Raw genomic sequence first — 26,938 nt, 5'->3', positions numbered from 1 at the left:
CCTGCGCGCCTTCCGCTCGGCCGGGGACAGGGGACACAGGCTGGGCGCCGCAGGAAAATGGCGGCGGCGGAGCTCCTCCTCGGAGCTTGCTGGGCAGCCCGTGTCACGTGACCTACCCGGCGCCCCGCCTACGTAACACACCCCGGCGCGCCCCGCGCGGCCTCGCTCAGCGCAACGAGGCCGTGGGGAGGGGGTTATGTCACGTGGGGCCGCGCGCCCCTGCGCCGGTGTGACGGGCCGGAGCCGTTGCGGGGCGACTGCTGGGCAGGGAGGAGGTGGTGTCAGCTCCGGCCCCTCAGCGCCCCGGGCCTCTGCAAGACGGGCGCAACCCGCCAAAGCTTGGTCATGCCAGAGTTGGGGGGGCCTGGTGTCCCTTCCTCTCGTATCCCATTCCTTCGTATCTCTTCCCCAGTGGTGGGTGAGTGGGATCGTTTGTGGGCCGGTGCTTGGTTTCAGCAGAGTGGGTTAAAGCGCCGTGTAAAAATCTTGTGGAGCAAGTGGGGATAGGGTTCTTCACCCTGAAGGAAGTTTTCGTATTCCTCAGCTTGGAAAGTTTTATGGAAACTCCTTCAGTGTCGCCTTAGACAATGGAAGTGTAAAAGAAAAATCAGTTGACAGGCAGTGAGGAGTTTGGAGCTTTGTGGCTGCTGCGATCATGCTTCTCAGAGTTACTTTTTATTTGAAGGCTTGCCAAAAATTTCTCGAATGTACATCACAGCAAGCATAAGAAAAAAGGTGGGTTTCAGGTCCTTCATGATAAGCCTCCGACTGTTTTGCTACTTGGCTAATGCTTCCCAGGGCTCTTGGATTTTGTATCTCTGTCCCTGGCTTGCTGGGATTTTGTACGAAGTTACTTAGCGTGTCTGTTCATAGAAGTCAGGTAACTGTTCCTTAACCTGTCTTCTGTAAGCCTGGTACCTGTATGACCCAGACACAGTGGCAGAACAGAGAGGAGCTGGAGTCATTACCTCCTGCTGCGCATTGCCAAAATGCAGTCACAGCCTCCCAGCTATCTGCAACTTCCATTACTTAGGACAATAGGGCTGTTCCCCCTCCCAAACGCACAGCAGCGAACGGTACAGCGAAACCACAGGATTCGAACAGAAGTGACTCGTGAAGAGTCGGCTTGGAACTGTCCCTCATCCATGAAACCACTGAAATATTTATTAGGCAACTTAAACAGAAGTAGTATCCAAATGATACTCGTCTCTGCCTGCTTGACAGGATATGTAAGTAGGATTATCTGTTTATAATGCATAAGGAAAATCGGTGTCAGAGGAAGGACATCTGATGAAAGCTGAACCCAAATAATGCCATTGCTTTGTATGTGGAAGGAATGCTTGCACATGCAGAACTTGCTTCCTCCATAATGCCAGGCTCTTTGAAGATATTGTCATGTTTGTATTTCTTGGCTCCTGAATTGCTTCTGGAGTCCCAAATACCCATACTGGGGAAATAAATCAAACATATACAGCAGTGGACTCTCAGATGTGACAGCTTTAGTACAAGGCTTTGTGCCATGAAAAGACTGAGACTGCTATAGACTGTTGATACAGCAGCACATATCACTGTGAAGATACCATCCTTTTGTTTTCAAATTATACTATAAATCAGAGATATAAATAATTTCCACATTGCTGACATTTTTTATGCTAACTTCAACTAGGACCAGGATTTCAACACCCCACTTCAAGATGCTGTTGAGAGAAGTAGGCATTGGCCTAAGTAATTTAGGCTCTGTCGGTTCTCTGATTTTGCCTGTTGCTTTCTCAAGGAAGAGTGAAACTTTCCAAACAGGGGAAACTTGTCATTCTAGGAGTTACTTGAGACCAGACTTGGACAAAATATCTTGTTCCTGAGGGGACAAAAAGTGACAGAAACCTCACAGTTTTACCCCATGGGTTAAAATTCCTCTTGTTATTACTGTTCATAAGGAAAAATGGAGACAGAAGTGGTGAGGAAGCAAGTTTTTGTAGCTGTTTGCTGCTTTTTAATGGCTTGGGAGCCATGATACCATTCCAGTGAGGAGTTTGAAGCACCATGATAGATAATATCTGAGCACCTCTCAAAGATTTGGAAATTGAAATCAAAATATTATCTCTTTTCCTTTCCAACCTGAAGGGAAGTTGTAGACAGGCGGATGTCAGTCTCTTCTCCCAGGCAGCCAGTACCAGAACAAGAGGACACAGTCTCAGGCTGCACTAGGGGAGGTTTAGGTTGGATGTTAGGAAGAAGTTCTATACAGAAAGAGTGACTGCCCATTGGAATGGGCTGCCCGGGGAAGTAGTGGAGTCACCATCATTGGAGGTGTTCAGGAGGAGACTTGATGGAGTGGGTTGGATTGGTTGATGGGTTGGACACGATGATCTTGAAGGTATCTTCCAACCTGGTTTATTATTATTAAAACAAGTTTGATTAGTTTATAAGTCATTTGTTTTTGTTTGTGCACCTGACTGTGCTTGGGAGTGAATGGAGAAAGGAGTACTATCTGAAGAGAAACTAATGCAGAGATGGGAGACCTGTATTTAGTAAAGGGGCAAACATAAACAACTTTCTTTTCTCTTGTAAAAAGTTATTCCAGAGACTGCATCCAGGTCCTGCAAAACCACTGTATCTTACATTCATAAGCTCCCAAAATGTCAGCATTTCACTGGCATCCATCTATCCTGGAAGGACAGACAAGCTGACAGGGCTGTTTCTCTCCCTCTGTATTGTATGGTGCTGAAAACCTTGACTCAGCACAGCCTCTGTAATTTATTATGTATATCACTTTCTTGCAACTGTGTCATTTCTACTCTGTGTGGTGTCTGCCACACTGTAATGCCTGCATTCGACTGTCTGCTTTGGTGTTTCCAGTGCTGGTGACATCCATGCCCTTCCTCTACGTGATACTATGGCAAACAATTAGGAAAGCTGTTGGGTTTGGGGTACTGTTATTCAGGCATAACTTCAGAATTAAAACAGGTGTTTTGGCTGAATTTCAGGCATATTAGTAATCATCCCTTCTGGGGCACAAAACTAGTGAGGCACAAAGCTGAGCATGTTACAATGAACAAGCTGGCTCATTACCAAGAATTTGAAGGCAGATCTGGAAATAGCAACAACAAGCAAAACCTGAACAAACAAAAAAACCCCAAACAAAACAGAACAAAACCCCCCAAACAAACCAACCCCCACCCCCAACTCCCAAAAAAACCCAGAAAAACCAGAAGAAAACCCAACCAAAAAAAAAACAAAAAACCACCAATCAACCAAAACAAACAAAAAGGCCCCTAATAGGCATAATCTGGGAAGTGAAGGAGCCTTGATGAGGAAAATTTGCAGAAAGGCAAAACTTTGAAACTGGGCTGGACTGATGAAACAGAGGTGGAATTGCTGAAAGAAATACCAAGTGAGACAGTGACCTGACAATGGGGAGGAAAATCAGAGGCAGTGAAGCCACCTGGGTAAGGCTAGGAACCATTCTTTTGATATTGTATAAATGGTTTGGAAACATGTTACAGCCCAGATGTTTCCCTTGACCTATTTCAAGTATCACCATTGTTTCACTTGCTATTCAGCATTACAGTATCTCCCCCAACTTTTAAGGAAAGGTGAATTTTTGTGTGAGCCCCAGGTACTGGGAGACATAAGATATGAATTGACTGTAACACCAGGGAAACACCAGCTCTTTAGCTTCCCAAATGTAGCTAGCTATAACATATACCCGTGTTCATTTCTTGTGCTCCCCTAGCAATGTAGAACTCCAGAGCAGCTGTAGGGCAAGAGCACTGTATACACCAATCTACGGTTATTGATGTACTTTTGAGTAGCCTAATTTTGCCCAGCCTAGTAGAACTCTGCCCATTTAATCCCAGTATCATCATTTCAGATTATTTTCAGAGTCTGGCAAAGATTTACCCAATGTTCCTTTCCTATGAATGACATTTCATAGACTGCAGTACTGTCTCCAGTTCTGGGCTCCCTGCTTCAAGAAGGCCAGGGAACTGCTTGAAAGGGTACAGCAAATGGCTATGAAGGTGATTAAGGGACTAGAACGTCTCTCTTATGAAGAAAGGCTGAGGGATTTGTGGGTAGTAGAGCACTGGAAAGGGCGACTTAGAGAGGTAGTGGAGTCTCCATCTCTGGAGTCATTCAAAACCTGCCTGGATGCTGCCCTGTGTAACTTGCTCTAGGTGAACCTGCTACGGCAGAGGGTTTGGACTAGATGATCTCCAGAGGTCCTTTCCCACCCCTACCATTCTGTGATTCTGTGATTTAGTCATGCTACAGCTTGGCTATAATAAGAACTGAGTATAATTTACATCATCATAGCAATTTCATAAAATAATTTTCTGTACAGTAATTAGTTTGTTCTTGTAACACCTGTAAGAAGATAAACATAAAGAAATTAGGACATAGAAAAGTTATGGTTAAAGTAACACCTGGGACAATGAAATAAAGTAGCCCAGATGTATGGTTCTTATTACTCATTTATGCTTTCAACAGGCAGGCAGCAGAAGTGTGCAATGTGGCCAGGTCACACGTAAGGGGAGGAGGTGGCATGGCCATGGAAGACTGCTGGAATATAGCAAAATAGCCATGACACACACGAGAACTGGGCTACTTTTTTAATTGATACCTCTCTCCACTACTCCAGATGTGCTTCTTTACACCTCCAACAGTCCTCTTGCACATGTGTAACATGATGACCCACCAGATTTTATTTCTGCTTCTCTTGTATCCAATTTATGCTTCTGATCCTTCAGATGTTAAGTACTGAGCCCCTTTCTTTCTGAATGATCATTCAGATCCTGTTCATATTGAGAACAGAACATGATCATGGAATACCATGCTCAGCTCATTCGTGCTTCAAATACACCACCCTCTTCCATCTAAATTCTCACCTGAAGCCTATCCAGAATGTTCCTGTTGAAGTTACTCATTGCTCTGCATTCCTATCACAGCACCTGCTTTTCCTTTAGCTCCTCACTGTCCTCACATCTAGTCCAAACCTTATCCCTGCAGACAAAGCCAACTTCCCCAAGTCCACCTTGAATCAGACATCTCTATCTTATTTTTTTACCTCTTTCTGGAAATGGTGATATCTTTGATATTTCTTTTGTTCACCTCACATTTCCTCTTTTGTGCCTTTCCATGTAAGACTAATATCCAATGTTCTTCCTCATGCATATCCTTCTCAGCGTTGCAGCTTGTGTCACCTTCTCATATAGATCCAGTTAACAAGTACTTTATGTCCCTTGCTGTTCTGTTCCCCAAAATGAAGCTGACTTCGTCAAGCAATAAAGCAGCTGCCTGAGAGCTAATGTAATTTTGACATGAGAAAAGCAGGTAGGAAGGGAGAAGAGTGAGTCAATATGATTTCACAGGAGGGGAGCAATTGGAACTAATTTCACTGCATTCAATTAAGGGTAGGGTATCTGGGTAGGAGCTCCCATTTTGTATGCAAAGATCTAAGTAGAAGTGGAATTCTGTTGTGTGTTATAACACCTTTGCCTCCTTGTCCTGACATGAAACTTCCACGTTGCAAAGTTGATCATGTCATTAACACTATAACCAAATGCTTTCAAATTCAGAATTGCTACTTAACTGACAAATGCATGTAACAAATGTCTTTTCATGTGTGAGATAGAAAGGAAACAATCTCCTCTACATTTTGTTCACACTTTCCAGTGTATGTGTCAAACACTGACACCTCTGAAGAACCAGAGGTATGCCGTCCCCTGTGTCTGCCACGCATTGCCCATCAGCGAGCATTCCTAATGCACTCCTGCTGGTCTTTCCTGAGGACTTTTTGTTACACATCCTTTCTCAGCAGCAGGCACTCTCACAGTAACTCACTCAGATACTCCCAGTGAAAAAGCAAACCTTGCAAAACAGCCCTACCAATATACTTACCTCGAACTCCTAGAGACCATCTTTTATACAGGAAAAGCAAGTGGCTCATCTAGTGACCCTGTCTCTAGAGACCATCTTTTATACAGGAAAAGCAAGTGGCTCATCTAGTGACCCTGTCTCAATCCCTTCCCCCAAGTTTTATCTAAAAAACATTTGCTGCCAAATACATCTCCCCATCATTCCAGGCTGGCAGTGTTCATGAGACTTGGCAGGAGATAGCATTTGATAAGAATCATTCTCTGGGTACTTCTGAGAGGGCACTGTCATTCATTTCTCTCCCCTGCCAGTTCACAAGCGCCAAGTCAGCAGGGCTAGTGCAGGAGGAGCTGCATTCCTTTCAGGCTCCTGTAACTCAGAAGCAGCGCCTATCATTTTCTTCATCCACCTTTGAGCCAAAGGCAATCATGACACACTTGAGCCTCAAAGCAATATTTTTAAGGAAAGTTATAAGCAAATGAAAATACAGGATATGAACAGAACAGCCACTTCAGCGTGCTGCCAAACTATAATTGGTACTTACGCTCACACTCTTGCACACACATACGTGCAGCAGAGCTTAATAGAGTCCCTCATTTATGTTGAGGCTCATGTGCTCATGCTCTGTGTCTGGGAAAGCTTTACACCCACATGAATTTTGATGTGGAGCTGAAACAAAAATGTTGATACTGGCAATGCCAACTATAGAGAGTAAATAGCTGGGTCTGGTCCTGCCAATGCTGTCTTGAATAGGGCTTCTCACCCAGAAGAAAACCTATGTGTGAAAAGTATTCTCACGACTGGGTCCATGCAGCAAAAGTAAATACTGGTTCCCTTCCTCAGAGGAATAAATCCATTTATGACAAGGAGTTGGTTTCAAGTCTTATATAGGTAGGTCCCACTCCTTGGCCTTTATGTGAGATCTGAATCTTGCTCAGTGGAGTGAGTCAGGCTATCAGTGTTTGGCTCTCTGCTTCAAGGGTCAGTGACTGCATTTATGTGTGGGCAGACTTTGGTGCTGATTAAATCAAACTACTGCACCAAAAGGACATTAACTAAATGCCTCCCAACATTCTGCTGGTGTATAAGCTATTCTTAATCTTAAAACCAATAGAAGATTTGTCCTATTTTTTCCAGTATACACAACCATATAAATGAAAGTGCTTTCTTCAGTGAAACAGAGGAAAAGCATAAAAAGAGAAATTAACTGGGTATTTAAAATTGGGGTTTCAGGACCTGAAAAGCCAAGAATTACAAGTAATATTGGAGTGACTGTTCCCAACTTCATTGTCATCCTGTGTTTCCTACTTCTATTTCTTAGAGCTCAAAAAGCAGGAGGTTTGGACTAGATGATCTTTTGAGGTCCCTTCCAACCCCTAACACTGTGATTCTGTGATTCTGAGCAGCAGTGGTGCAGGCTTGTCTTGATGATGTGCTTGAGCTGTGACCTCTGTCTAGAAGTGATGGCATTATGTGTTCTTGTTATTTCCACTTAGGCCAGGGCTAGATGTGGGCCAGATGTGAATGGCAGGGATACTGCACTCCCTTCTCAACGCTATGTCAGGAACCCACATGATACTTATTTGGCTCAGGGAGATCCCACAGTGGAGGGCCAAATATAGGAGAATAGATACAGCTCTGCCTTCTTTCCTCTGGGAAGAAGTTGTTTTCAGATTATTTTGGAATGCTGTAGGGAAGATTTGCCTTTGCTCAAATTAGAGAAAACTATGTTTTGTCTTTGACTCTGAGGGTAATGTAAACACCTTGTAACTGAAATAGAGAAACTAGGCAGAATTTGGTTGGGTGTGTTAAAATACTGTTTTGTTATGTTGACCTATTGTATGCCTTAATTACATGCATGCCAGTAGAAAATGACCAGTTGAGATGTGACACGTGCCTTCTGATAGACTATATAACTTTGCTGTATAACGTAATAAACATCTTCACCTGCTTACCTCTTGTCCTGGAAGAGTTGATCAAGGTAAATCCATCATCTATATAAAATCTATATTATTACCTTTCCAACTCCCCACTGCTTGCAGATGGGATTGTGATGCCAAAGAGAGGATGAAATGATGCACTGGGAACAAGTGAATTGCTAGCACTAGAGCGATGGAGTGGGAGAGGGGCTATAGTATGGCTAACATTTCCTTGGTGACCTCCTGGTAAATCCATATCAGTTTAAAGCTACAACAGAATCTGGCAAGAAACTTCTGTGAGTTCAGAAGAGACCTACTGAGTTGGAAATTGTGTGATGTGAAGCTTTCCACTGGTACCTGGCTGCAAGCCAACAAATTCACTTTCCATGGATCACAAAATTACTGGAATTTTTACTGGTCATTTTTATCTCAACATAGAAACAAAGAGCAGCAGAGGATCTGTACCTCATTTCTCTTGCATCCACCTACCCAAAGAGTTACCCTCTTTCGACCGCTTCTTCTGCATGCTTTTGCTAATCAATTAAGCCCTCCTTGCCTTTTCATACAGTGTCCCTTTTCATTAGAAAGCCAGACATGTTGGCAGTGCTTGCTACCAGACGAATAAAGAAGGAATAATGATCCAAAAGAAAGGATTATAGTCTCTCAGATTTCACTGGGATATTCTCAAGTCAAACACTAACCCTGCATGTGTTGGTATTCACTTCTAACATTCTCCGGGAGCCTGTTCATTGCTAAAAGCTTTGTGCATTGCACCAGCAGCTGAAACTGAGGAAGAACCACAAAAGCAATATGCTGATGAACATTCTGTGTACCTGTATTATTTAGCACCCACAACCCAAAAAGGAGGGAAAGATAATGAGCAAAAATGAGTATCAGAGGCATTAAACTGATTCAGATTACATAACTAAGTTGGAGGAAACAGGAGAAGATAAGTAGTTTGTGCAACAGCTTGTTGACCTGAAAGATCAGATGCCTAAAAGAACATTTAACTAAGAACATCTGTAAAGAAAACAGTAGTGTGGGCAGGTAAAACCACAGATCAAATACTTCGCAAGTCCATATTTCATCACATGCAGTGTGCTTTCAGATGCCAAATTCTGTTTCTATCGACTCTATGGCAAAATGCCCACCGCCTTCAAACATAATAGGTTTTGTCTCTGTAAGCTATGAGTATGGGCAGCAATACCAATGCAGTATAGAAATAAATTGCATAGGTGAGGAGGAGGGAGGTGGTACTGCAACTTCAGTGCCTGCCTAATCTTAAGGCTTTTGTTTTCAAATTGTGAAGACTCTTTTACTCCTGGGACATAATATATTTATTTTTCTTTTTAAAGTCTGTTTGCTAGAGCGTACTATGTTAATAAACATTGTTTAGTAAGGGTTTTTTTAACACCTAAACAAAATATTCACAAACATTAGAAACATTCTTTTCAAAACAAAATTTTTTATATTGTAGCAAGTTTTGTTTAGTATAGGTCCTTAAACCTCTTTATTGCTGTTCTCTTCCATTTAACTTCTCTGCTCCGTGATGTTGTTTACTGAAGTTTATTCAAATTTATATTCTTAAGCCTTATCCTGCAAGCAGATTTGATAACACTTTGTAAGTGTGCCACATATCTGAGAATGAGTCTATGCATGGATGTGAAAATGAGTAGCAGAAAACAAACTTTTTTGCGCAGTTAACTAATTCTGCATCAAAACAAGTAAAATTGCCAGCAGTGTATCTGTAGTACTTTAAAATCAGATAAAAATAGGATTCTTTAATTAGCATAGCTGAAAGTTAGCCAAATCAGCTTCAGACACAGCAGGAGATGTACAGTTTGTCCTGATTTTGTGGGGAATGAAAAAATGTAACACTTGGCACATGAGCTAACTACACTAACTGAAAATGTTATTAAAACATTTTTGACTAAATCAAATATGGTGGTTTACCTGAGATTAGTCCACATATTTTTAACAGACCAGAAAAACACAGTTTTATAGTCGTGGAATACTGAAACAAAGTAGAGAGAAAATGATTGATAATGAAAATCTTGAGGAAAACTACTTACATAGTGAAATCAACAAGCTCCTGTTGCCAAACCCTGACATTCTTACTGGCACAGACTAGCATCGTCCCCCTACAAATAGTTTTATTGATTTGGGAATGCAGGGTTTTATCACAAAGAAAATGGCAAGGCGTTTCAACTTGAGAGAACTTTTTCAAATGTTCAGGTCTTAAAAGCCACCACTTTTTATTTTCTGTGTGCTCTGTTGCATAAGATGGGTTCTGATGAGGTTAGAGGTGTTATATTAAAATGGAATAAGTTGTTTATTAAAGAGGAACAAGTATCAACTGAGTAAACATCTAATTGCCACATCTAGCCTAGATGTAGTGCCTGCCTGTGCATGACAGAACTGTTGCATCTAAGTAGACACTTTCTTGTGAAAATACAAGGGCAGGATTCTGGCATTCACAAATGCATACCATTAAGCAAAGATGCCGTCATGAGTCGTGAAAACCTTAAAAATAGTCCCATAAGAAAGCCTCTGGTGAAATCAGATGTGGGCTTCAAACTGGTCCTATTACAAAAAAGGTTAAAAGTTATTATTTCTGAAGTAGTAAGGACTGAATCCAGAGCAAAATCTTTGAGGACTATTGCTAGCCTCTTTTCAAAATTTTGCTACTATAAATTTAAATTTCTGCTAGTGATCTTATGGAGGATGTTCAATAAAGTAGTGCATGTGGCAACTGCCCTCACCATTCACTTCTCCTTAGACAGCCCAGCTCAGTTTGAGAGCAACACTGGCTCCTATACTGGAACAAATATACAGCTACCTACAGCTATTTGGTAGCTCTACAGCTACCCACTTTACATTTACTGACCTTTGCTGTCTGTGTAATTGTTTACTTTTTTTTTTTTTTCTTAAAAAACCTCAATCATTAACATTGTCACAATCCCAGATGTGACATATCATCACTTTAGAAGAAACAATTGCCTGAAAAAACTTTTCCAAATTGCATCTCAGAATATATCTCTTGGTGTTTCTCTAATGCAGATAATTTTGTTTCCTTGAAAGGACAACTCATCACTTCATAGGACTGACTTTCCCCTGCACCGATTGTTTGCCTATTAAAAAAACTGTCCTCCAGAAACCACAGTACAACATGAGCACTCTTAGGCAACAGTTCCCAAATTTGACTTTCTGACCCTTCATGAGGTTGTAGCAGTCCTGAGGGATGTTGTGATTATAGCCAAAATTAAATGGTATACATGGTTTGGGGGCTGAGCGCCAGATTGAAGGGGAACATGGTATCAGAAGAGTTACTCAAAAGCCAACTGGATCACATCCTAATCTTGTAGCACCTTCCATCTTCTGATACTTCGATGATAATACACATCAAGCCATCTAGAAGATGTATCTGATAGTCACAGTGGTTGAAGATTATTATTATAGTCCATCCATTTAACAGGCAATAAACAAGACAGGAAGAATTCTTCCTCAAAGATCCTCAGCTCTCTTTTCTACTCCAACCTATATCCCGTTGGTTTGGAGGAGGTAGGATGTCTCAGTCACCCCAAAAGCTCTCTGTCACTTCTCCTTGATACATACTCTCAAGAAAAGCAGAATACATGTTCTTTGGTAAGCAAAGGGATGTCTGGGAGCGTTTATCCCCTTAGAGGCTTGCTAAATATCTCGTGGGTAAATGGAGCATAGCTGTAAACAAAGACCTATTTCCAGTGCTCTTACAAAAACTTCTGGCAAGCACTATCTCTTAAAAAACAGACTGGAGGAATGTAAACATGTAAACATGTGTTTGGCCAGTAAAGGAGTCATTATATAAATGTTAATTATGAAAAAGATTTCCTATGAGTGACCCAGCTTTGATCCCATGCAAGGCACAAGTCTCAGGAGTCACATGCTTTGCCGTAGAACTGTGCTGACACTTCTCCAAGACCCAAAAAGCTCCAAGGGCATTTGCTGTAGCACAGGAACAGAAGATGCTTTGATGATTGAAGCTTGAACAGCATCATGCTATAGCAACTCTCTCTTTGATTAGAATATTCCACTGGTCACACCATGTGAGTATCTGGCTATGGTAGGTGGGTGGTCCATGCATGATGAAATACCAGAAAAAAAAAAATTCTGACGAGCCTCACAGCTCTCTCTCATTCCCCATAAACCAGCTGAAACCAGCCATAAAATCCACCTATCTCATCCACTCAGACACCTGTTATCTTCTTCCTAGGTTTAAATGATGTCTTTCGTTTCCCCTCAACTGCTGCAGTTTTCCAGAAGTCTTTATTTTAATTTGCAGGACCAATAAAATCCAGGCTACACCTGCAGAGCACACTATAGCATCCTAACAAGCAAGTAGGTGCAGTAATGAGCTAGAAACTACAGTGTGTAGGTCAACTCAATTAGTTCATTTCTTGTGTGGAGTAAATGTATCTTTAGATCCTCTGTCTCCTTCCTTTCCATCTTGTCCTTGCTTACTATGCCCTGCATTTGGCATAGCATCGGCGGTGGAGTCTTTGCGTTTCTGGGGTGTAAGATTCTATTTCTTGCTTTCAGCATTTTGAGCTGTTAGGATCTGACTTTTATGTTTGGTTTTGTTGATTTTTTTCCACAGCCGAGAGGGATTCAAGTTAAATTGAACTTTCCAGAGGGAGTCTTACATGGGTAGTATGACTCCTGGCTCCAACAAAGATTACAAGAACTAGGGACAACCTTGCACTTTCTTTGCTGTGAATAGTACCATTTATTGAAGGGAATGACTCATCATGCCCAAAGTGAAGTCTGTGCTCAGACCATTGAGGTGAAGTCATCCTGTTGGCTTTGCTGGTGGCTTAAGTAGACAGAGAATGACACTCCTCTCTTTCTCCCACTACAGCCATCCATTCCCCACACACTGCCCTGGTGCCTGCAGCGTTTATGCTGCTGGATGATGAAACCAACAAGGGAATTCATCTGACCAAAAAATACAAAAAATATATCACCTCCCCTTTTTTGCACAGTTTCTTTTTCAGTTGGATCGGAGTTGCCTGATGTGGCTCCAAAGTGTGTCAGCACAGAGTAAAGGTGATGAAAGCTGGAAGCACACAGCTGAGAGTGGGAGTTCAGGGATTGTGCAAGTGGTCCTTGGCAGTCCAGTGACTGAATACTGAGCCACAGTTTGGGACTGAAACCTTCTGTCTGCCTTGCCTGTTAAACTCTTATAGCATGTGGTGCTCTATAAATAATGACTTTTGAAACTATTAAAAGGCTGTTTTAAGAGAGAAATGCAGTTACTGAATTTCCACTATGATTTATCTTCCATCCCCCCTATTTTCCCAGTGCCCTGTGACTGGTCATCTCATTTATGTAGTTAAGAAATGTGAAACGGAATGCTCCACTGCTTTTCTCCCCATTCTTAAATAAAATGGTGAAAATTCAGCCTTTCAAAATGACTAAGCAACAGGACTTCTGGTCAGAAAGAAAGATGGATTGTTTAAGATGGATTGTTTAAGGATGTTGCTAAACCATGTAGGAAGAAAATTAGGGAGGCAAAAGCACATTTGGAGCTTAAACTGGCCTCTGCTGTGAAGGACAAGAAAAAGTCCTTCCATAAATACGTTAATAGCAAGAGGAAGGGCAAGGACAACCTCCACTCCTTGGTTGACATGGAGGGAAACATTGTATCAAAGGATGAGGAAAAGGCAGAGGTACTTAACACCTTCTTTGCCTCAATTTTTACTAGCAGGACAGAACATCTTCCAGACAGCTGGCCTACAGAGCTGGCAGAAGGAGCCAGGGAGCTGCATAGTTTCCCTATGTTCCAGGAGCAGGGAGTTGGAGCTCTCCTCAGCCGCTTGGATCCCCACAAGTCCATGGGGCCAGATGGGATCCATCCTAGGGTGCTGAGAGAGCTGGCAGATGAGCTGGCCAAGCCACTCTCCATCATTTTTCGTCAGTCCTGGCTCACTGGAGAGGTCCCAGAGGACTGGAAGCTGGCCAACATGGTACCCATCCACAAGAAGGGCCTGTTGGATGAGCCAGGGAATTATAGGCCTGTCAGCCTGACCTCAGTGCCAGCCAAGATTATGGAACAGGTCATCCTGAGTGCAATCACACAGCATTTACAGGATGGCCAAGGGATCAGGCCTAGCCAGCATGGATTTAGGAAGGGCAGGTCCTGCCTGACCAACCTGATCTCCTTCTATGATCAGGTGACCCACCTGGTGGATGTGGGGAGGCCTGTGGATGTAGTCTACCTGGACCTCAGCAAGGCCTTTGACACCGTCCCCCATAGCAAACTGCTGGCCAAGCTGTCAGCCCATGGCTTGGACAGGAGCACACTGCATTGGATTAGGAACTGGCTGGAGGGCCAAGCCCAGAGAGTGGTGGTGAATGGTGCCACATCCAGCTGGCAGCCAGTCACTAGTGGTGTGCCCAAAGGATTAGTGCTGGGCCCTGTGCTCTTTAACATCTTTATTGATGATCTGGATGAGGGCATTGAGTCCATCATCGGTAAGTTTGCAGACGACAGCAAACTGGGAGCAGGGGTTGATCTGCTGGAGGGTAGAGAGGCTCTGCAGAGGGACCTCGACAGGCTGGACAGATGGGCAGAGTCCAACGGCATGAGAATTAACACATCCAAGTGCTGAGTTCTGCACATTGGCCACAACAACCCCATGCAGTGCTACAGGCTGGGGTCAGAGTGGATGGAGAACAGCCAGGTAGAGAGGGACCTGGGGGTACTGGTCGATGGTAGGCTGAACATGAGCCTGCAGTGTGCCCAGGCAGCCAAGAGGGCCAATGGCATCCTGGCCTGCATCAAGAACAGTGTGGCCAGCAGGAGCATGGATGTCATTCTGCCCCTGTACACTGCGCTGGTTAGGCCACACCTTGAGTACTGTGTCCAGTTCTGGGCCCCTCAGTTTAGGAAGGATGTTGACTTGCTGGAATGAGTCCAGAGAAGGGCAACAAAGTTGGTGAGGGGTTTGGAACACAAGCCCTATGAGGAGAGACTGAGGGAGCTGGGATTGCTTAGCCTGGAGAGGAGGAGACTCAGGGGTGACCTTCTTGCTGTCTACAACTACCTGAAGGGAGGTTGTAGACAGGCAGAGGTTGGTCTCTTCTCCCATGCAACCAGCAGCAAAACAAGAGGACACAGTCTCAGGCTGCACCAGGGGAGGTTTAGGTTGGATGTTAGGAAGAAGTTCTATACAGAAAGAGTGATTGTCCATTGGAATGGGCTGCCCAGGGAGGTGGTGGAGTCACCATCAGTGGAGGTGTTCAGAAGGAGACTTGATGGGGTGCTTGGTGCCATGGTTTAGTTGTTTAGGTTGGTTGGATTGGTTGATGGATTGGACACGATGATCTTGAAGGTCTCTTCCAACCTGGTTTATTCTATGTATTCTAGATCTTAATTTGAGGCTTTAGAGAGTTTCAAATAGCAAGAAAGAGCTGAAGCATTTAAACCCCAGAATTCTTAAGTGACTTTTTAATTGAAGGAGTATTTTATCTATCAGAACTTCTGCCTATATCCAAGGGGCTGTATAGGAGTTCTGTACTGGCATCAGAGCGTTTTGTAGTCACAAGGTAAATGTAGGCTTTGATTTAGGTAGGATATTAATGTTGAAAATAGTATTTTTATTCCAGGCAATAAAATGTGAGTTACAGTTCTGAAGATGACAGAATTTGAAGCATATTTATTTGCAGTAAAAATCTGCCTCAGAAGGAGGAAATAATGATTTGTTGATAATATTGATTCCAAAATAAAGAAACTCAGCAGTGTTAGAGGGCCAGCTTTTCACAGAGCAAGTGATAAAATACACATCTTTGAACTATGGCTTCCAGCCACGTTACTTTTTCTTCTAGTGATGTAATAACAAGGAGGTTCAGAAGGGAGTCAAAACCTCAAGCTATATTTAATGTTGACTCACAAGCTTTTGTCACAGGCGAGCATGATTTCCTGATGCCTGTGACACTCAGGAAAGAAGGCTGGCTGAGAGGCTATAAATCTCGAAGTCCAGTTTTTGATAGAGCAAAAGACAGCATACCAATTACATGGTCAAAGTACTACAGTTGTAATAACAACCCCAATACCCTTGTAAAACTAAGGAGTAAACACTATTATCGCTGTACAGCAGCTTGCCTAAGGTGATATGCCCTGGGATTTATTTAAGTAAGACTGAACTCTTCAGTTCCTCTCTAGAAACCAATAAGCAGTTGCAAAGCAAGCCTGTAGCCGAAGACAGAATAGATTCTGGGACTTTCTGGGTTTCAAGTCCATGCCACCACACAACCATCCGAATTTCCTGGGTAAGAGGCAGCTGGAAGCTATATTAAAACTGGAGTTTTTTGTGGTTTTGCTACAGAGTACCAGTTACCTGGAATTCGGCTTCTGCAAATTGTCCTTCCTTTGGTGTGTCCCTGGAAAGAAGGAATCCTTGTTTCCACTTCTGATGACAAAGCACAAGTTAAAACAAGCAGGTTTCATTCTTGATGACAACCAACTAGTATTATACAATTTGTTATCAGATCAAAGCAAACATGACCTTAGGCCTTGGACAGTGCATCATAGCTATACCTTTTATATGGAAAGGAGGAGGAAGGGGAATGAGAATACATATCCTGCCCTGTTCTCCAGATGTGACTGCAGGTATTTTAAAACATAATAATGGAACTGTCTAAGCTCTTTGGCTTTCAAACTGATTGGGTGTCTGCTTCCTCGGTCTGTTTCTGGGTGCTGTAAATATAGCTGTTCCTGCAGCACGAAAGCACCTGAGCCACAACCTTGCTAGCTAATGACTCAAAAATGTGAGGACAGATAGAAGCCATACCTATTTCTGAAGCTGCTTGCTCAGCAAATCAGTAGAAATCTGTGCAGCCTTTATACCTTAGCAATAGTCCTCCCTGCACAGAGGCAATTTCACACTTGAGGGATCATGTTGTGACAGGTGTCTTTCCCTTAACTTGCCTCTTTCTGTGCCTTAGGAGAAACAGACAGACCACAGCCCAAACTTGCCACCTGTAGGAATCCTTTGCCAAGAACAGAGGATACTTTGCCAAGCTGTTAGCTCTGCTGTTGATGTTTATAATTCTTTGCATTTTACACTTAAACCCCAGCTTCTGGAATTGAGTGAGGAATTCAACTTTTGTTTATCTATTTGAAAGTTTCTAGTCTTCAAAGTTGCAAAGAAGGGAGTTACAAATTCAGGACTCAGAAGTCAGAAGGAAGGGGGACCAAACCCTCTCTGCAATTGCTGTCTATAGGAAATACAGGGAATTTAAAGCAAATCTCATGGTAATGATATCTGAGTCATGATGTTTTAAGATTAGGGCTGCTGATAATGCCTCTTTTATTGTCCTTTGCATAGTCACACACACTCAGTCACATCTGGTCACAGATCAAGCATACAACTTGTGCTGTGCACAACAGGTTTCCTGATACCTGCTTACACCTCAGAAGTCATGTCAAGTAGACATTGTTTGCACCTCCACAACTGGTTGTTTTTCTTCTGAGCAAAGGAAGAGTTTTAGGCCAACATGGATGACACTCTTCATGGATGGTGGCTTTCCTGCACTTCCACCAATACAATCTTTTCATCAGTATTAAGAGTCAGCTCAGTATACAGCACAGTTGTTCTTCAAATGGCTCTTTTTCATTAAGGCTGCAGCTCAGTGTCACTTGAGCTCTGAACATGAGCTCTTTCTCACTTGGTGCTCACCCTTTTAATTACAACATTTTAGGCAGTTACAGAACACTTTAGAGGCATTAACTAATTTATCCTTTACAACACTTCTCAGAGGTTTGCAAATGTATTTTATTATCCTTCTTTTACTGATGAGGAAAGCAAGATGTGGAGATTAAAGGCAATATTCTCTCCTGTGTTTCTGTTCTTGGAAAGCAGCCAAATTTACTAAATTCTAGCTGAAGTAGGGAGAGGAATATTTGGATGCAGGGACAGGTCTGGGGCAAACTCATACAATTCCTTGGGGCCTGTTAAAAGCAGCACTGTCACAGCCTTTGAAACTCAGGTCTCTGTGAGGTCCTGGGGATGACAAAAGGAGGTAAGTGTTGAGTTTTGTGATGGTATAAATTTTCCATCAGTCTGAGTTGAAGGTTGCAGTTTGTCACTGCAGAGACAGGAGACAGCTAGTAAGTGACACAGAGTTTATAAGGAGCCTGTATTTACAAGTATAGTGAGGTGGCTGTAAGTGACAGGACTTCTTGCAAAATTTGCTGAATTGAAGTGGACCTCGAGAAGAAGAGCTGCTGGTTAACGGGTGTAGAACAAATGTGAACAAAAGTGATAATGGAAAGTTTGCTTTGACACCGGTGAACCCTCCCTTCTCTTGTTGCAGCTGATGCATTCCTGGCTCACAGAGGGAAAGGCCAGTTCATTAAGAAAGATAAAATTACACTGATTCAATTAAGCAGAATTTGGAATGCTTTGCAAAGACCGTAATTCCCAGTGAACAAGGTATGTAATCTGAGTACACGGGGACAAACCAGACTATATACTTATGAGTCATGGTGATATACAGATATCTTCCCCTCACCCTTAGGACAAGACATTCCTTGTGAGAACTGGTTAGAATTCCCCAAGAGAATTATGAATTCTGTGTAAGATGAACATACCTCCTATACTTAAAAATAATCCAAATGAGCCTCTAAAACAGATGGTACCTGGCATAGAATCTGTGTTCTTGCATCTAAATTTATGCTACAAACTGGTCTTCCTCCATCCGTCTGCCTCAGTAATGGCTCCAGTTTCTGGAGAAGTAAGGAGATGGCACTATCTATCATCTGTTTAAGACTCAGTTCACCTACCACTGTCATTCCAGAGGAGCAAAGGGAAATACATGGTGTGGCTCAACACTGTAATTCTTTAATTTTGCTTGAGGTTTAGAAAACAAGGTGATAGATGATTTCTAAATGTCACAGATAAGACAGAGAGATGTACTTTTCTTAACCTATTATTTTCTTTTAAACTTTCTCCATGTACTTTTTGTCTCTTCTTGATTCTTGTATTAATTGTGGATGCAGCCCTGTGGCCAGGATCCCTAACTTTTCAGGACTACCACAACTGTACCAAGCTCTGTTTGAAAACACACCCAAGGAGAATCCAGTCATCTTCCACGTATCTCAGTGCCTTCACTTCCTTTATCCAGAGCATTTTTTACTCAACTGTCTTAAGAGTGAGATTTGTTCTTTTCATGTTTTCTGGTTTGCTGATCTTGGTTAGTTTGGTATCCAGTCTCCCAGTTTATATTCTGATCTAATCCCTTTGATTGCTATGCATATGAAATAGAACACTCCCAATCAAGCAGTGAGAATTTTTATGAAGCTGGTGAGGTGTTGGAACAAGTTGCAGAGAGAACTGCAATGCTTCATTCCTGAAAGTGTTCAAGGTCAGGCTGGATGGGACTTTGAGCAACCTGCTATACTGAAAGATGTCAGTGTTCACGGCAGGTGGACTAACCAGTACTTTAAAAGGCCCTTTCAACCCAAACCCTCCTATGATTCTGTGGTTAACTGACACAAATGTATTCATAGAACAGCCCAAGATGGTTTTTGACTTATGCCTTTTTTTGCAAAGTGATTCCTAACACACATTTAGATCAAGTTTGCTAGTCTGTGTTCCCTCTTTTTGCTCTCTTAGAATCTCTTTCTGAGGCTCCACTTTTTTCCTCACCTTTTTATTTACACTTGTTCCACCTAAGACCTCACCACATTTTGGGACCTTATAATTTACCTCCTTCTGGCCTTGGCCAAGCCAGCCAGTTGTGTTAACAGGAGGATTAACTTAATTTACACAAGAGTGTAAAGATTGTTTCTGTTCTTCTTCCTGCTGCTGAACAGAATAGCACTGCTGTTGCAGCAGCTTACCACAGTGGTGGTGCTGTTGGGAGTCCTTTGCTCTTTGTCCTTCTCCAGCTTTTTACGTGTAAATTTTTAAACCTTGTTGCCATCTCTTTCCTTATTTTCAGTCACTATTCTCTGTAGTCATTTGACTTCTCTTTTGCTCTGCTTTCTTTCTTCAAGCCTCTTTCGTTTCTGAGGTACGGCTTTGAAGTTATTTCAGAGTTGGGCTACTGCCCATCCTTAAAACAGAGACAAAAGGGGTAGTGTCCAAAGTGCTGAAGAGCCATGTCCTTTTGTTTGTTCCACATGTTGCTTCTGATAGCTTCACCTGATGGCTTCATGCTCTTGCACTGAAGAGACAGTGGAGAGTGGATTTAAAAACTTGTATGTTCAATGTCCCATAGGAACTGTAGGAAGGCTTGTGTGATTTAGGATCCATATTCATGATAGAACAGTTCTCTTCCTGAGAGTACAGCAATAACAACTTGTTGTGGGATGCAGGGAGGATAAAGACAATGTGCAAATAAAAGCCAGAAATGTGGATAACTTGAAGACATTATCTTCATCTTTGTGCTCCATTCTCGGCTTTGTCCTTCACTCCTTCTCCTCCCTTTCCACCAATGCCAGACTGCCTGTCCAGTGCAGCAGGATGTTCCTGCTGACACAGGCAGAATGTCAGTGATATAGTGGGTTTGGAGCTTCAAACTCTTTACACAACTCTCTGTCAGATGCTTTCTCTGCAGATTTAAATGCACAGCACTTAAACCAAGCTACAGTCTGTCTTCACATCCCTGACCTGTATGTGCACCCTTTTCTTCCAAGCCAGACTTACCAGCATGTTCTTGCTGCTTTGTGCTGTTTATATCACACATGGCATCCCAGCAGATTTGTAGGTTATGTGCATCACTGGAACAGGGCAGACCACATGCACTGGGGCACTTGTGCAGCTGAGAGAAAGAGGACGTAGTTTTCTGGGTTTGCTTTGTATGTGCAATGCTGCATGTGAATTAGCCACAAGTTTGTAGTGGGCCAGTCTTATGCCATTTAAACAGCTATTTAAACAAAAGCCCCTCACAACTGAAGACATTTAATTCTGGCTGCTATTACATTTGATATCTGCCTTCAGTCTCTGTTGGAAACCTATCCCTTTTACAGTGACTCCTAATGACTGATGAGGTGCCCAAGCTGAGTAGTTCCCCTGGTCATATAACTCACACACTGCTACTGATCTTGTTAACATAAGATATTGGTGAGTGTAGCTGAAAATGCTGCCTTGAGATCTCCAAGATACAACTTTTACCATATGCTAATCCTGAGATACCAAAAAAAAACATAGCTACAGGAGAGGCAGATCAGACACTGGGATCTAGCAAAGTACAAATGAAACTACACAAAAGCCACAGCCAGGCCTTTGGAAGTAAAACTCTGTGAAATATTTGGTGCTGTTAAAAATACTCCAACCATTTTTTCTTCCTTTTGTCTGTGTCAATCTTCCTGCAAAATCATTTGCCTCTATGGCATTTTTTCCTCAACTTTGGACACAAAATGCACACTCTGGGTAGCTGCCAAAATGGTGACATACTTTCTCTAAAGAGGACATCTGAGCAATACTGTTTGGATTTTAGAATAGAATAAACCAGGTTGGAAGAGACCTTCAAGATCATCGCGTCCAACCTATCATCCAACACCACCTAATCAATTAAACCATGCAACCAAGCACCCTGTCAAGTCTCCTCCTGAACACCTCCAGTGATGGTGATTCCACCACCTCCCCGGGTAGCCCATTCCAATGGGCAATCACTCTCTCTGTGTAAAACTTCCTCCTGACCTCCAGCCTGAACATCCCCTGGCTCAGCCTGAGTCTGTGTCCACTTGTTCTGGTGCTGGCTGCCTGGGAGAAGAGACCAACCTCTGCCTGTCTACAACCTCCCTTCAGGTAGTTGTAGACAGCAAGAAGGTCACCCCTGAGTCTCCTCTTCTCCAGGCTAAGCAGCCCCAGCTCCCTCAGCCTCTCCTCATAGGGCTTGTGTTCCAAGCCCCTCACCAACTTTGTTGCCCTTCTCTGGACTCGTTCCAGCAAGTCAACATCCTTCCTAAACTGAGGGGCCCAAAACTGGACACAGTACTCAAGGTGTGGCCTAACCAGTGCAGTGTACAGGGGCAGAATGACAGTGAGAGGAATATAAGTTTTTTCTGCTTCATAGATGGTATATCCTTTTGCATTATTTAAAGCAATCCATGTTTTCATGCTTTCATCCAAAGAGGCTTCACTAGGAGCAGGCCTGGACAGTAAAGCCAAGGTGGTTATCTCACACAGCTTGCAACATTATTAAGACACTGATTCCCCTGTAGCTAAGATTTTCTGGTCTTTAACTGAATTGAATGTAATAACATCTTTAATATCTGAGTGGCCTTCTTTGAAATATCTCAGATAACTTGTTTATGGAAAAGCTGTGCTCCTCAGCTGTGAAATTAAGCCCTTTTCAGTTGTCACAGCATAAACTGGTCATACCAAAACTCACAGACACTTTGGAAATCTTGGCATAGTTAACCTTTGACCTTGAAGCTATTCCATCTTTTTTAAATTTTATTTGTATTATTAGAATCCACCATAATTAATCCAGAGCCATACTCAGACCTGTCTTATTTAGATATAAATCTAAACAAGCAAATAAGAGCCCATTTAATGTAGAATATGGAGGTGCTTCAGCAGAATTACCAATGCTGGCTTTAGCCTGTTTTCTGAGATAGGCATGAGTAGTATCTTCCCTCTCCCATTAGCTTCCTAGCTCCTCAGTAAAACACTGTAGAGAATTAGATTCTTCTCTGTTGCCAGTTTGAACAGGAAATGCAGTGCTAGTGAATAATAAGTATTTCCCATATGCAAATTTGTTTATTTGCTGCCCCTAACTTCTCATTAAGGAAAGGGGTCATTTATTTTTTTAAAGATTTCCCTGGTTGCTATTCAAGCTAACAAGATGCTAAGTGCTTTGCTGAGGAGGGTCTTTAATTTCCTCAGCTGGTACAGCTGGAAAATCCACATTGATTTGTTCTATGATCAGAAACTGTGGGGACAGAGACATGTATTTTCTATGTAAAATATATTGTCATCATACTGGGTCAAAGTTAAGAAGGTTAATGAAATGTTTAAAGTGAATTTTCACACAATATTTTCCTTGTATTGCAATGGATAAATCACAAAGCCAACAGCATGTTTATGTAGAGTATCTAATCAGTTGTGTTCATTCTGTATAATGCATTGAGGCTATTATTGAGAGTTTCTTCTTGGGCAAGATTACGGTCTTTATAAATACTCTTTTACAAATTTGAAATTTGCTTGTAAGATTTGATTGCTGGAGTAATGATCAGTAGAATGATGTCATGCTGAGTTTCCTTAAATTTATGCTAGAGGCCAGACTGGATGTAATTACTCTTGGGGCTGAGATTTTTTTTAGAGGAGGCATACCTGCATCATCCCTGTTAGACCAGCATTAGTGGACCTCAAAGGGTCCGAGTCCATCACATATGATAAAGACAGTGTTTCTGGCTAGTTTCCCTAGTCCAAGATATCCAGACCAAGGCCTTATGTAATGGTAATTTTCTCTCCTTGTGTTTCTCTGCAGAATTCCTTGAGCAATGGAATTTCTTGGATGTCATCAAAAGAAGTCAAACCCAGATGTGGACTGTTCCTGCTTGAGATGTTGAAAATGAAACCAGCTTTCTGTAGCTTCCTGTGCTGCAGCGAGAGAAGGATTAAAACCTGTTTTGAATACCATTAAATTGCCCCCCCAAATGAAGTAGTGGATATCTTCACAAGGACATTTTCCAATTAAATAAATAAAAATGTTGCCACTGTCATATAGCAATGCTTGAAAGGAACATGCCAAGATGAAACAGTAGCTGGAACAGAAACAATCTGATCCATTTCATTTGTTGCTTAACAAACAAGAAGCTTGATTGATAGCAATGATCTTAAGCCTTTCTAGCTTTGTGGTAGATACAAGATCTCTCCCAAATGGCTTTAGAAGAGTCAGGGTGTGCTGGTGGAGCATGGTGATCATTTGCCTTTTTCTAACCAGTGGGTTTGGTATCTGTTGAACATACAGAATCATAGAAGGGTTTGGACTGGAAGGTAGCTTTAAAGGTCATCTAGTCCAACCCCCTTGCAGTGAGCAGTTAAATGAATGTAAGGCATAGGATCTTGAACAGAGATGGTTTTCTTCAGGGTATATGCCAGAGTTAATGGATAGCAACAACAGAAATAAATTAACATTCTACACTTTAAACAAAGGATAAAATATTTTGTCCTGTTAAGACTCTTTTTTGGTTACTTTATATAAGAGTTTTGCCAGTTCTCCAATTTCTTTTCCAGGATAAATACAAAACAGATGGCCACAAACTCTTTTAATACTTTCTTCAGTCATCACAAAGAAAGAAAGAATGATATCAGACTTTAAAATATCCAGGTGACCTAGATTATCAATTGAGAATTATGTTGCTAGGACAAAAAATTTGGCCAGCAAATTTGAAATTTCTGGTAATTTGTAATTGCAAATAACCCAGCCATGCTAGCCAGAGCGGTCTGTGTTTTTCAACATTATAACTTACTATGTGCAAGAAGTTGGTGTGTGCCTCAGCAAAATGGGATGACAGGAATCCACCAGCTTGAAAGAAGGATTGTGTTACACCCAAAAGGGAGAAACCTGTTCAAGTAAATGGTTTCATTTGTATCTCACAGCAAATTAAATTCCTTCAAAATCTCCTCAAAGGAGTGTGGCATCACAAAGCCTTTCATCAGGGCCCCCAAACTGGGCTCTGCTTCAAACTTTTTCAGAGGAACAGAACAAACATCCTTCTTCCACTGAGCCGGATGTTTTCTGAAGGTAGAACAAGGTATCCACTGTAACTCAAAGGGAGGAAGGATCACATAGCACCAGGCATAAATGTAGAGTTACCAGTTTTCACAGGCTTTTTTATTATTATTCCTTTTTTAAACCAGAAAGCTTTCCCACATCCCCATTAGAGTGATGAAGTTCTTTGGGTTTCCTCTGCTTTGGATGTACTGGCATTCAAATCCCAGGCTTTCAAACACAGCCATTATGTGCCAGGAGTCTTAGCAGGGAGAGTGACTGGTAGAACATTTCACTCTCATGACAGCCCCATGACAAATGCAGAAATGGTGTACATGGAAAAGTATTTATCAGGAAGCATTTGATGTATTTTTAGGTTCTTCTTTAAGACAATCTGTGGTGGTTTTAGGCTATGCCTTTAAAATTCAGTTACAGATTTTGAGCAGAAAGGTAGGAAAAATATAAATAAATCACTATTTGGTGTAAAAAGGAAAACAAAATATTATTCTAAACAAATTTATTTGATAAATGTCTGAAATAAGAGGAGCTGTACCATAACAATTCTTTCCTTTTTTCTATTCTCTTCTCTTCTCTTCTGATCTTAGCTGTTTTGCTTCACTCCAGAGAGATAGCGTGCTTTGGCTGACCTTGGCTAAGTCTAGCCCACTGCTTCTCTCTCTGCTCCTCTCTCTCTTGGGACAGGATGGGGGGGTGGGGGCAGTGGAATGTCTTCCCTGGTCTCTTGACCAGGGGGGTTTTCTTGTTGTTTGCTAATTGTAAATATCTGTATAATACTGTAAATACTGTATATTTTGTACATATTAATTGCATTCCATTGTAGAGTGTAGATTTTGCCTGTAAATACAGATTCATTTGCTTCTAACTGAGTTGGTCTGGCAAAGTTAATGTTGGGGGGGAAACTTCAACCCACCACACAATCTAGTGGCTACAAATCAAGGGAGAGGAGAGCAAGTTCCCTGAAGTAGTTTCCCTGTAGACTCCAGCTTTGGAATCTAGTGCCTGCCAGCTACAGCTAAATTTGCTGGGATTTGTCATGAGTTCAGTTCAGGGTTGAAGTACCTTCCTTATGGCCTCATGCAGGTACTGGTTCCTGCTATTTTATTCCCTTAATTCAGTATTCTGTTGTTTGTCAATAGAGTAAAAGCTATTTCAAGGAACTTCTTCCTGTTTTGATCACTCTTCAGAATTAAACAGCTTTGTAGTCCTGTTAGAGTTCTCCAGGATGATGCAACAAGCCATAGCAAGGGTCTTTTCCTGTAGCAGACTGCATAATTTTGAAGAAGGAGCCTCTGTGACATTTGATCACTTCAAAATAGCTCACATTCCTCTGTACTCTTCTGTCATTGCTTTAATGGTTTTGCATGTTTTGCCTGTGTATGCAAAAAGAACTTGTTTTAAACTTTCAAATAGTAATTTTTAATTCATACCCAAGAGAGGAAAGGGTCTGATCAGCTCAAGGGATGAGTAGAAAGAGATTTGTAATTTTTCATGTCCTAGTGACTCAGTGTTAGATTGCAAGGTGTGATGATTTTGAGAGACTTAAACAGGCTGGAGAGTTGGGCAGAGAGAAATTTAATGAAATTCAACAAGGGCAAGTGTAGAGTCTTACAAATGGGAAAGAACAACCCCATGGATCAGTATAGGTTGGGGACTGACCTGTTGGAAAGCAGTGAAAGGGGAAAAGGACCTGGGCATCTTAGTGGGTGGAAGGTTAACCATGAGCCAGCAACATACTCTTGTGGCCAAGAAGGCTAATGTCATTCTGGGGTGTATTAGAAGGGGTGTGGTCAGCAGGTCGAGAGAGGTTCTCCTCCTGCTCTACTGTGCCCTGATGAGGCCACATCTGGAATATTGTGTTCAGTTCTGGGCCACTCAGTTCAAGAAGGACAGAGAACTGCTTGAGAGAGTCCAGCACAGAGCAGCAAACATGATTAAGGGAATGGAACATCTTCCTTATGAGGACAGGCTGAGGGAGATGGCGCTCTTTAGTTTGGAGAGGAAGAGGCTGAAGGGTGACCTCATTCATGTTTGTAAGTGTGTAAAGGGTGAGTGCCAAGAGGGTGGAGCCAGGCTCTTCTCAACAATGCCCAGTGACAGGACAAGGGGCAATGGGTGGAAGTTGAGGCATAGGAAGTTCCATGGAAACATAAAGAAAAAAATTTTCACTGTGAGGGTGATGGAAGACTGGAACAGACTGCCCCAGGGGGTTGTGGAGTCTCCCTCTCTGGATGTGTTCCTGTGTGATCTGGTATAGGTGATCCTGCTCTGGCAGGAAGGTTGGACTAGATGATCTTTTGAGGTCCCTTCCAACCCCTAATGTTCTGTAATTCTGTGATCCTGTGAAGACTGGCCAGCAGCACACTGAAAAATGTTTCACACTTGTAGTCCCATCTCCCTGTTTGTCACTGTCTGTC

General features: G+C 42.3%; 1 long non-coding RNA gene across 1 annotated transcript; it reads left to right on the top strand.

Moving 5' to 3' along the window:
* The first annotated feature begins 276 nt into the window (after positions 1-276).
* Positions 277-25,207, top strand: LOC137441264 (uncharacterized). The gene is made up of 3 exons (XR_010987364.1): positions 277-735; positions 18,150-18,268; positions 23,277-25,207. It is a non-coding gene; the product is annotated as an uncharacterized lncRNA (long non-coding RNA).
* Positions 25,208-26,938: the final 1,731 nt, after the last annotated feature.

The sequence above is a fragment of the Melanerpes formicivorus genome, unplaced genomic scaffold, assembly GCF_026170545.1.
Source record: "Melanerpes formicivorus ecotype bairdi unplaced genomic scaffold, bMelFor1.0.p_v2 SCAF_1, whole genome shotgun sequence".
NCBI lineage: Eukaryota > Metazoa > Chordata > Aves > Piciformes > Picidae > Melanerpes > Melanerpes formicivorus.
This window is presented reverse-complemented; position numbering and strand designations above follow the sequence as displayed.